At 32.3% G+C, this 10921-nt stretch overlaps 1 long non-coding RNA gene and 1 pseudogene across 1 annotated transcript; one reads left to right on the top strand and one right to left on the bottom strand.

The window, feature by feature from the left end:
* Positions 1-2235: 2235 nt before the first annotated feature.
* Positions 2236-4411, top strand: LOC145037199 (inactive LRR receptor-like serine/threonine-protein kinase BIR2 pseudogene; annotated as a pseudogene).
* A 3146-nt stretch (positions 4412-7557) lies between these two features.
* On the bottom strand, positions 7558-8884 carry LOC145033921 (uncharacterized). The gene is made up of 2 exons (XR_013677777.1): positions 8132-8884; positions 7558-7994 (listed from the first exon to the last, which is right to left on the bottom strand). It is a non-coding gene; the product is annotated as an uncharacterized LOC145033921 (long non-coding RNA).
* Positions 8885-10921: the final 2037 nt, after the last annotated feature.

The raw sequence follows: 10921 nt of genomic DNA, 5'->3' as shown, positions 1-10921 counted from the left end.
ATTATGAGAGCTTTAAGGGTTTGAAAATTAGATTTCATGATGTGGTTAGTAAAGATGAAGAAGAAATATGGCCAAATAAGGAGATAATGAAGATCTTGTCAATTGCAAAAGATATTCATTTTGAGGAAAATTTGAAAAACTATTGATATTAAGTGTTCAGAGGAGATGACGAAGTCTATGAATTTACAATTGCGAATTTTCCATTAATGAATGCCAACGACTTTGTCATAATGTTATATATTTTCTCAAGATTGGATCATAAGACCATTTATTTTCAAAATGTGTACAACTTCATGTATGATCACACACGAGGATTCGTGCAGTGTTATTATGAACAAATAGCTTTAATTGATTTTGAACTTGCAAAAGATTTTAACATAATAGTGAAAAGATCTACAAATGTACTGAAGGACATACGGAGTTATAAGGATATGAAAACATTTAAGAACCCAAAGGGGATTGTGTTATATGGAAAGAAGGTTAAAGGCACTTACAAGAAAACTTTCTTTCATGTAGGTTATATGGAGATGTTTCCAATTTACTATCTTCAAAATCTACTGGTCCAAATTTACACATACATTTTCAATTTAGAAAATGATAAAAAGGAGATGCATGATTTGATTACATGGTATTTGGAAGTTCGGAAAGTCCTTCTCAACATTGTGCCTAATTTGAAAGTGACTTAGGATATTGTTAACACTTCACAGAGGGGGAGATTGTATAGTTGTTGAAGTTGTGAAGAGTGTCGGAGTGTAGATTGTATACCCGAAGTCTACTTATCCAGTTGAAAATAAGTTTGAAGAAGTAATGAAGCGTTCTCTATATCGAAGTGTCATTACTTCGATATATCTTTTTATCATACATGACATTATTTATACACGTTTTTGTTTTAGTCTATGTATCTTTTTGTGGTTAGTCGATATCACTTTAGCTGTTTATATATATATATATATATATATATATATATATATATAGTGTTGTAGCATTGGTTAGATAGTATCGGTATTTACACGCTCATAACACTTTCGTTATTTGAGCTATTAACTGTAATCAAACTACATTCCTGATTAATCTGAACTTAAACATAATTATTTGCATCTCAGTTCTTTATTTTTACATTACCATGAATTGATTTACGAGTTCTACACTCTTCATTTACCACGAGGTGGTTTCATGAACTTTCTCCAAAGTTCTCTTATCCCATAATAGCAAATTTTCGAGCATCATTTTCCACAATAAAATTATTTCCAACCACCTGCTTTAGTATACCAACAATCTTTCGTGCACCCATAATTTTCGTAACAATAACTTTCGCAATCACAAACTGACATTGGATTCTCCCAATGAAGTACATAAAACACAGTTCGAGCAACCAAAACAATCTAAGAAAAATGGTGAAAAAAAAAAAAAAAAAAAACTAAACCCGTTCCAACAAGATCGAGAAATTAGACAAAAAAGAAGAAACCAATTTAGCTAAAAACTTGAATTTCGGCTAGCTAAGACCTAATCAAAGGAAATGTACAAGCGGGGGAAACATTTTGGGAAACGGTTCGAAACATCTTTCATGAACAGATGAAGCAAGACACTTATTAGACGACCAACTAAATTACATCAACATGACGCGATAGGAGATTAAATATAACCAAATTCAACGAAATTCACAACCTCCTCAAGAGCATACGGTTCGAAGATTCAGTTTCTTCTGGTTCGAAGAGTTTGAAGAAATCCAAATCACATAACCACTCACAATAATAGGGCGGAAGGACATTGATTAACATCAATGATGAACCAGATGACCTTGAAGCAGAGGAACCCCTATGTCGGCCGATAGGAATAAGTAAAGTGAAAAAGATAGCTTTCGGTCCAAGAAGCAAAAAAGAGTACAAAGAAACACAACTTGGAAACAAAAAAAGAACAATTTTAAATTTTTTAAAGATGAAAGCTGAAAATTACAAAGAAATGACCTACAGACCTAACAATATTTTTTTGCGGTGAAACGAAACATCCTAGAAAAATATGAGAATATATAATTCTATTTTTTTGGTATTTTTTTCTATGTTTGTTTTTATGTTTATTTTTCGATTTTTTAAGCAATGTAATGTTTTAACTTTAACTAAAATCGTGTATTTTTATTTCATTAACTAATTAAAAAATAAAGTATTTTGATAATGTAGTGGAATTCCGATGGCTGATATTTTAAAGCGCGTGGAATTCAACGTAGTCATACCTGGTTGGTAAAACGCTTGATTACTCCCTAATCCGAGTTGAATCGATTAAAACCCGCCAATCAAACGACCTTCAAGTCAAAATTGCAGAATTCCTGCCCCAATAAGTCAATCAATGCTTTTCTAGCGTCCTCCCTCCGCCATAATTCATCGGAAAATTTCTGAAATTCCGATCACGAAACCCTATCTCGCTCAATGAACTGTTTCAGAGGTATTCTCTCCACCGTGTTGTTAATCACGTTTGTCCTTTTCTTACATATCGAGTCGTCGTCGGTCGTCGCGGAGGATGATGTCCAGTGCCTGCGAGGTCTTCAGAAATCGGTCCACGAACCAGGATCGACGCTCTCTACGTGGAATTTTTCCAACACTACTATAGGTTTCATCTGCAGCTTCTTTGGTGTTACTTGCTGGAACGACCAGGAGAATCGTGTAATTACGCTCACACTTCGTGAAGCTGGACTCGCCGGACCAGTTCCTTCGGATTTACAGTTCTGTCGGAGCTTACAGAACCTGGATCTCTCCGGTAATAATCTTACTGGCTCTATTCCTAGCGAAATTTGTACCTGGTTGCCTTATCTGGTTAGCTTAGATTTGTCAAACAACGAATTCACCGGAGAAATTCCGGCGAGTCTCGGTAATTGTTCGTTTCTCAACAGTATCGTTCTCTCGGGAAATAAGTTGTCTGGTAGTATACCAGACCAGTTCTCCAGTTTAGGCAGGTTGAACAGGTTTTCAGTTGCCGACAATGATCTTTCTGGTTCTATTCCACCGGGGTTGTCCAATTTTGACTCCTCGAATTTTGATGGGAATAATGGACTCTGTGGTAAGCCTCTCACAAAGTGTGGTAGCCTAAGCAAAAAGAACCTTGTAATCATCATTGCAGCCGGTGTTCTTGGAGCAGTGGGGTCATTACTGTTAGGGTTTGGGCTATGGTGGTGGTGCTCTACTAAATCAACCAGGAAGAGAAAGAATGGTATTGATAGAGATGATGATAGTAACAGCTGGGCTGATAGATTACGAGCCTACAAGCTTGTTCAGGTTTCTTTGTTTCAAAAACCACTTGTGAAGGTTAAAGTCGTTGATTTGATGATTGCAACAAACAATTTCAGCAGAGAGAATGTGATAATATCAACCAAAACAGGAACAACTTACAAAGCCATTCTCTCAGATGGATCTGCACTTGCAATCAAGAGGCTTAACACATGTAAGCTTCACGAGAGACAATTCCGATTGGAGATGAACAGATTAGGTCAACTCAGACACCCTAATCTAACTCCTCTGTTAGGTTACTGCATAGTTGAAGAAGAGAAACTCCTGGTTTACAAATACATGTCCAATGGAACTTTATCATCAGCACTTCATAAAAACGGGAGCTTGTTAGATTGGCCTACAAGGTTTAGAATTGCTTCAACTGCAGCAAGAGGTCTAGCTTGGCTTCACCATGGTTGTCGCCCTGCAATTCTGCTTCAAAATTTCACCTCTGATGTTATCTTCCTTGATGAAGATTACGATGCAAGAATTGTGGATTTTGGATTAGCTAGACTTCTCACCTCATCTTCTGATCAAGCAAATGAGAATGACTTGTGTAATGAGTACGCATCTGAGAAAGGTGATACTTATGGTTTTGGTGTTGTCCTCATGGAATTAGCAACAGGGCAGAAACCCCTTGAAGTGAATGCTTCTGAAGAAGGGTATAAAGGTAATTTAGTCGATTGGGTGAGCAAACACTCGAGCTCTGGACGAATGAAGGACACCATAGACAAGAATCTTGTTGGCAGAGGTCATGATGATGAGATTCTTCAAGTTCTTAAAATTGCAGGTGATTGTGTTGCTTCTGAACCTCAAGTCAGATTGTCAATGTATCGAGTTTCTGAAATGTTGAGTAAGATATCTCAAGAACCAGGTTTGTCTCAACACTATGATGAGTTTCCACTTCTTTTTAACACACATGACATGGATGCGTTTGTTTGAGGTGTTGGGAGATGCGTTGACTTTACCATTTCGGTCAAACCAAGTCACGAATGAAAACTTTGTGATATCTATTTGTTATATACTAAAATCTAAAAGCTTTTTTTTTTTTTTTTATTGTAAATTATCTACTCTCTATTTTTGCTATCTGTTTTGATACATTTGATGTTTGTCAAATATAACTGTATGATATAATTTCATTGGTGATTTGGTGTTTATGTTCAAGCTAACTTTTTTTCTGTTCTTTTAAAAAAAAAATTCGTTTCTTTAAAGCTTTCTACACATCAAGGTGTAAGTCTTCTTTGATTGAATCCATAGAGGTAGATTCTTGCTTGCATTTGTACATTATTTTTGATTATATCAATATGGATGTGAATTGTGATTATTGTTTGTGTCAATATCATAGGTTTAGATAGGTTAAAATTGGGTAGAAGGACTAAATTAAAATATAGTTAGAAGTTGGGGGGGGGGGGGGGCCTAGAGTAAAAATTAGGTTTACTTGGTTATCCATTTATTTTGTTACAAAATTATATTAAGGCGTTGTAATTAGAACACTTTACCCAATTGGCATAGCACTTTCAATTACTTTTTCTTATGATATTATATTTTGAAAAATCTAGGGATGTTTAGAATTACTTTTTCTTATGATATTATATTTTGAAAAATCTAGGGATGTTTAGAAGTATATTTGCTATATAATTGACTAGATATTTTAAATTATAATTTTGTAATAGGAAAAAAATGGTAGGACGCTGTTATAAACAAATCAATGCAAAGCTAAACAAATTTTGGACTTTTATTTAAATGTGAATAGTTTTTATCTATGGTAAAGCTATATAATTTAAAACTATGTTATAACAATATATTTAAAATTTTTATATAGATAAAAAAATAATAAATGTCAAAAAAAACCTATGATATTATCGATTGTAAGTAAATATGAATTAATTTTTTAAGCAAAATAAACATAATAATGTTATTAGGATGTGATTGTTTATTTTCAAAATTTGAATTGAATTTAATTTGTTACCAAAAAAGGAAATAATAAGAATCATAGAAAATCTATTTTTATAGAATGAGCATATAAACTCATAATATAATTTTATTTCAATATACACAAAGAACGTGAGTCTTCTAATTTTTAAGATAAGAAATATATGAAATTGAAATTGAAAGAAATGCATAGAAGCCATGAAATAAACACAACATAAAAGTGAAGTGAAGAGCCATGGGTTTGGTCTCAAAGGTGATCTTCAAGCGAGCGTGCTTCTGAATGTGTATAGATAGATATTAGATAGTGGTTGAGTCCTAAAGTTCATTTATGATAAAGGTCACTCTCAAAAGAAGTCAAAAAAGAAAAACTCCAAAAAGAAAACATTTTCTACTTTTCCCCTCTAGTACTCCATTCACAAAAATTACCCTTCCTCAATCTCTTGATTTCCTTCATCATGTTGTTAGAAAATTTAAAACTAGGGTTGCAAAAAAGTTACCTTTGGGTGTACCTTGTTTTGTTGAATATAGTTTTGATAGATTTTTTAGGTTGATCTCAAGAAAAATATTCTTTTTCGAGAAAAAAACATTTTTTTTTTCTATTAAAATTCAAACACATGACACACTCAGTGGCTATTTGGTATCCTCCGAATGGAACCATTATCGCTGAATCAGTTAGCATTCAACATCAGTTGATTCAAGTTCAACTTTAAAACTAATCAAAAGCCTTGTTAATGTTTGCTTCTTTGCGGATAAACAATTTTATATTTCCGTAATCATTAAGAGGTTTTAATCATTTAGTTCGACATTCAAACGTGATTTATCAAACAATTTTTAATTCTTTTCTTTCAAAGTGATTATGTGGTGGAATATCAACTTCGAAATAAGCAAAAAAAATATAATGAAACTTGATATCCATCTTAACAGCGAAAAATGCTAAATCAAAAGGTAACTTTAGAATTTGGGTTTTAATTGGATTTTTTTTATTCCTTTTTAAAGAAAATGAGTCAAAATGGAAAGTCTTTTTGGAATTAACCACATATATGTCTGGTGAGTTAAAAATAAAAATACAAAATTTTGATTGTTGTTATTTAATAATCAAAAAGTAAAAGTGAAACACATTAACTTAGAGGAGAAGGGAAGTGAAGATGACGTAAGTAAGTAGAGACTGACTAAAGGGAAGGTAATTAAATTGTATTTGTACGAGTCAAGAGTCATGCATGCAACCTAAAGAAACAAAAGGTACCTTTAAAATTTGAATCTTGTTTACTTTTAAGAAAATAATGAGAATACTATTTGTTTCTTGAAACATTCAAAATCAAACCGCATAAAAGTTTAAACAAAATAATAATAATTATTTAAGATGGGAAAGAAATAAAAAAAGATAAACTAACAAGCCCATATATAGAGGACCATATGACAGTCATTTTATTTTTAATTCTACAAAATCCACTATATTTATCGTACCTTTCTCTTCTCTCACAACAAATTTAATTGGCTATTATTTGATCCGTATTTGGTAAAAGTTGAATTGATCCTTGATTTTGATTTTTCTTTTTAATATTAAAAAGTGGATACTAAAAAAAAGGGCTAGAGTAGATGCAAACAAATTTGGCATTTTGTTTCCTATTATGTGTTCTACTTATGATTATGCCTTCATGATAATGAAATTACATTAATTTTATGATAGTTTTATAAATATTTGAGATTATAAGGATGTACCAAAATTGATTTCCATGCACATTACTTATCATTTATTTGTCCACAAACCGCATACAAGAATCCACGTGTCTAATTCCAAGTGGATGCATGTCCACTAAATACAATCCTTTGTGGACATGCATGCACCATGATTATCGTCAAAACACAAACCAAAACTACACATAAGTTCTAAATAGGTGCTGATAGACCTATTGATAATAGGTTTGCACCACAATCAGTAGTGAATGCAAACGTAAACTACTGATTGTGCATAAAGGGTGCAAACCTAGTGATTGCAAACGTAAACTGTTGATTGTGCGTAAAGGGTGCAAACCTACTGATATTTAGGTTTGCACTCATAAATGTTTTGAATAGGTGTTTAGGTGCACCTATAGGCTTCTTTAATGAAGTGGATGAAGACCATAAAAGTTAAGGGTTAGCTAGGTTATTTAAAGGAGGTAGGTTATCTAAAGGAGGATGTACAATACAATTATATGAGAGGGAGGGAGGGGGTGGCATGAAAGGGCATAAAATGTGTGATGAAAAGCGTATCTTTGAATGCTTTAAGTTGTTTGATCAAAAAAGAAGATTTGTTGAAAGAAGAGAAGCTTTAACAGATGCAAAATGCTTTTTTTAGGGAACCCAACCCACCCACTTAACCTAACAACAGGAATAAAGCCAACCCTTGAATTGAAAGCTAATTAAAGCAAAATAAATTCATCTTTACATACCATACCACCTACAAAAATATGTTTGCAAAAAGGGACCCTCGACATTGATGCATCCCTCTCATCTCATCCTAATTAATACATTCCTTTTTTTTTTTTTTTTTTTTTTCTTTTTTCTTTTTTAAAATCTTCAAAGTTCATGCAAAAGCAAACATCTCAATCGATCCATGAATCTTTGAATTCAAAGTTTACAGAAAAGAAACACACACCCATCAAATACCTTAAAAAAGCTTCACCCTTTCTCTTTCTTTTTCTTTCTTTCTTTCTTTCAAGAATGAACAACATGCATCACCTAGCTCCATTATCAAACATAACCCATATACACGATTCTTCTAAGCTTTTCTAGGCTCGATCAGGAGGCTGTCTTGTGTTTCTCGTTCTCCTGAAATCAACCAAACATATATATATATATCATGATACGAATTACGACACTACATTAAAACATGCAAACACATCAATATGTTTAAAACTTACATATATTGATACGTATATAAGAATAAAACGTTACATTTCTAATACCTGTTGTGGATAGGATCAGGTCCATTGGGCACTCTTCTCTTGCTCACGTAAACCAAACCCTCTTCTTGATCCCTTCTTGCTTTATTACTCGACTTAAAACCACCAAAACTTGGATTAGATGGAAGTTCATCGGTTTTCAAAACCACAAACAACAAAAACCAGCAAAATCCCACCAACAAAACCGCTCTGAAAACCACCCTACCCATCACACTCTCTTCTATCTTCTAATTATCCCTTCAAAACCCTTCTCCCAATCATGTTTTTAACGCCGTTAGAATATATAACGCCACCCTCCACCTCATATACAATTCGAATTTCAGAGCCAAGGTGGTGGTGAAGAAGAGAGACAAAGTATGGGATTTTCTTTTAACATGAGAGGTAAGAGTGCCACCTTTCTTTATAGATGGAATACTGCAAGACATTTCTTTTATGTCAAATAAATAAAACATAAAGGAAAAAAAAAAAAAAACACAACTTCGATAAACGTTGTTTCTTTAGATTTAGGTTGGGTCCACCGAAGAACTTTTCAAAGGGACCCCTTGTTAACCTTCCCATATTCCTAACTCTAGATCTTGGAATTACACATTGGATTTTGTGCAAATCCAGTTCAGGAATCAGAGTCAGAAAAGAGAAATAATTATGAGATAAACAGGAAAACCCTGAAATAGTATCTTGTTTCTGAGCAATAAGAACGTCAATTAGTGACTTCCAAAAACCTTTGGTACGTAGTTGTAATTTTATAATGATAATGGTTTGGAGAAAAAACATATAGAAGAGATCAAAGGGAAGAACACTAGTCTCTTTATCAGACAAAGAAGGGGTAGTCCCCAAGAAAAAGAAAAACTCGATGGACCCCATTGATCAACATTAAAGTAACTCATCATCTGGTACTATTTTGTCTCGATATAAATTAGAGCAACACTATGTCATCTTGATTCTTGAACGTAAGATATATATAGGATTCCAGATTCTTAGTTTTTTGGATGCTAATAAAAGCAACATTTTGAAGGAAAGTGGATGCATGGATCTTGATTTTTAGTGTATCATATCACTACCACTTTCTCGTATCAAGAATTCCAGACATATATAGCTTTCGTTTGTGTTACAGCTGTCTAAGGGGAATAAGAATAACTGAGTTAGCAATCGTTGTTGCAATAGAATTCAGTGTTGGAGGTTTTCTCTCACTAACTAGTATTATATTTTGAAAGAAAAGAATTTAGAGATATTCGTAAAGTATCAGATAATTTAAACATATTTAGAACTCCAAAGAAATGCTACACGTCACACCACGGATATCCGATCAAACATCAAAATACAAGCATATCATACTAAATTTAGAGAAAATCTATAGAAAAATCCTAAATTTTTGGAAAAAAGTTTCAATGAAGTCATGTTTTTTTTTTTTTTTTTTTTTTTTTCAACAGAAAAGTCTCATTATTTTTTAGAAATTATATAATTTGTCATTTGCTATTCAAATATATAAAAAGATTTTTCTGTTAATTTGGGTAAAATATTGCATTTTCTATTAAAAAAAAGACTTTTAGGATCTTCTTGAAACCTTTCCCAAAAGTTTGAGATTTTAGTGTAGTTTTCCCAAATCCAAAGGCCTAAAAGACAAATGTTTTAAAAACTGGTTTTTAGTTGAACTGGCATGATGATCAGTTTCCAGCTCAACCGATTTAACCAGTTCGACCGACGGGTTAACTGATTTCTATAATTTTCATATATATATATATATATATATATATATATATATATATATATATATATACATACATACATACATATATAAATTATGAATTTAATATTTACAAGTTCAAACATTATATATATATATATATATATATATATATATATATATATATATATATATATATATATATATATATAAATACATTGTGAATTTGAAAAAAAATATAATAACGGAACAAAATATAGTTTTAGATGAATACAATCCAAAATACATTAAAATAACATATAACCATAAATTCTAGTGTTTTACATCAATTCAAATACGTTAAAAAGAAAATAAAGTATAATACCGAAACAAAATATAGTTTTAGATAAATACACACATCAAAATACTTTATAACATTTACCATATGTTTTTATTTAGAGAAAACTAAATATATTTGGAAAAAATCACCAAAGTTTATTATGCAAATGATTTTTTTTTCCATTTATTTTTATTCGGTTTAACCGATTTATTTTGACAGGTTCAACTGGGGTATTCTAAAAACCGGCCGGTTTAATCCGGTTCAGAAAACGACATAAAACTGGCGATAATTGTGTTGGGTTTTGGTATAATACAACATCATATGGTGCACATACAACCCTAAATACCTTGGATCTATGTTTTCACTAATTATACATGCAAATGGTTTCCAAGGAATTGAATCTATAACTAGCATGCATTTGACATAAAGCATATAATATACTAGTTAGGGAAACATACCTTTTACGTAGCTTGAAGTCTTGATGTATTTGGTCTTAAGAGCTTAGCACCAATAGTATGAAATGCCTCAAATGGAATCACAACACACCTAGGACAAAGGTGGCTCTTGAGAGAGAATTACATGCACCAAAACACCTCCATATTTCTTTAAGAAAAGAAGTGGTGATTTTGGCTGTGACAACCGTCAATTTCCGATCAAGTCAAAGTCAACCGAAGTCAACAAGTCAAACCGTTCGACTCAATTTGTCAGCGGGTACTAGAATTTACATTATGAAATTTCTACACAACTCTCTATTCTAAAGAGAGATCATAAATCAAAAAGTGCGAACATCTAT

The sequence above is a fragment of the Lactuca saligna genome, chromosome 3 (genome assembly GCF_052625555.1).
Source record: "Lactuca saligna cultivar CGN05327 chromosome 3, ASM5262555v1, whole genome shotgun sequence".
Lineage (NCBI taxonomy): Eukaryota > Viridiplantae > Streptophyta > Magnoliopsida > Asterales > Asteraceae > Lactuca > Lactuca saligna.
Note: the sequence above shows the minus strand (reverse complement) of the source record. Positions and strands in the feature narration are given on the sequence as shown.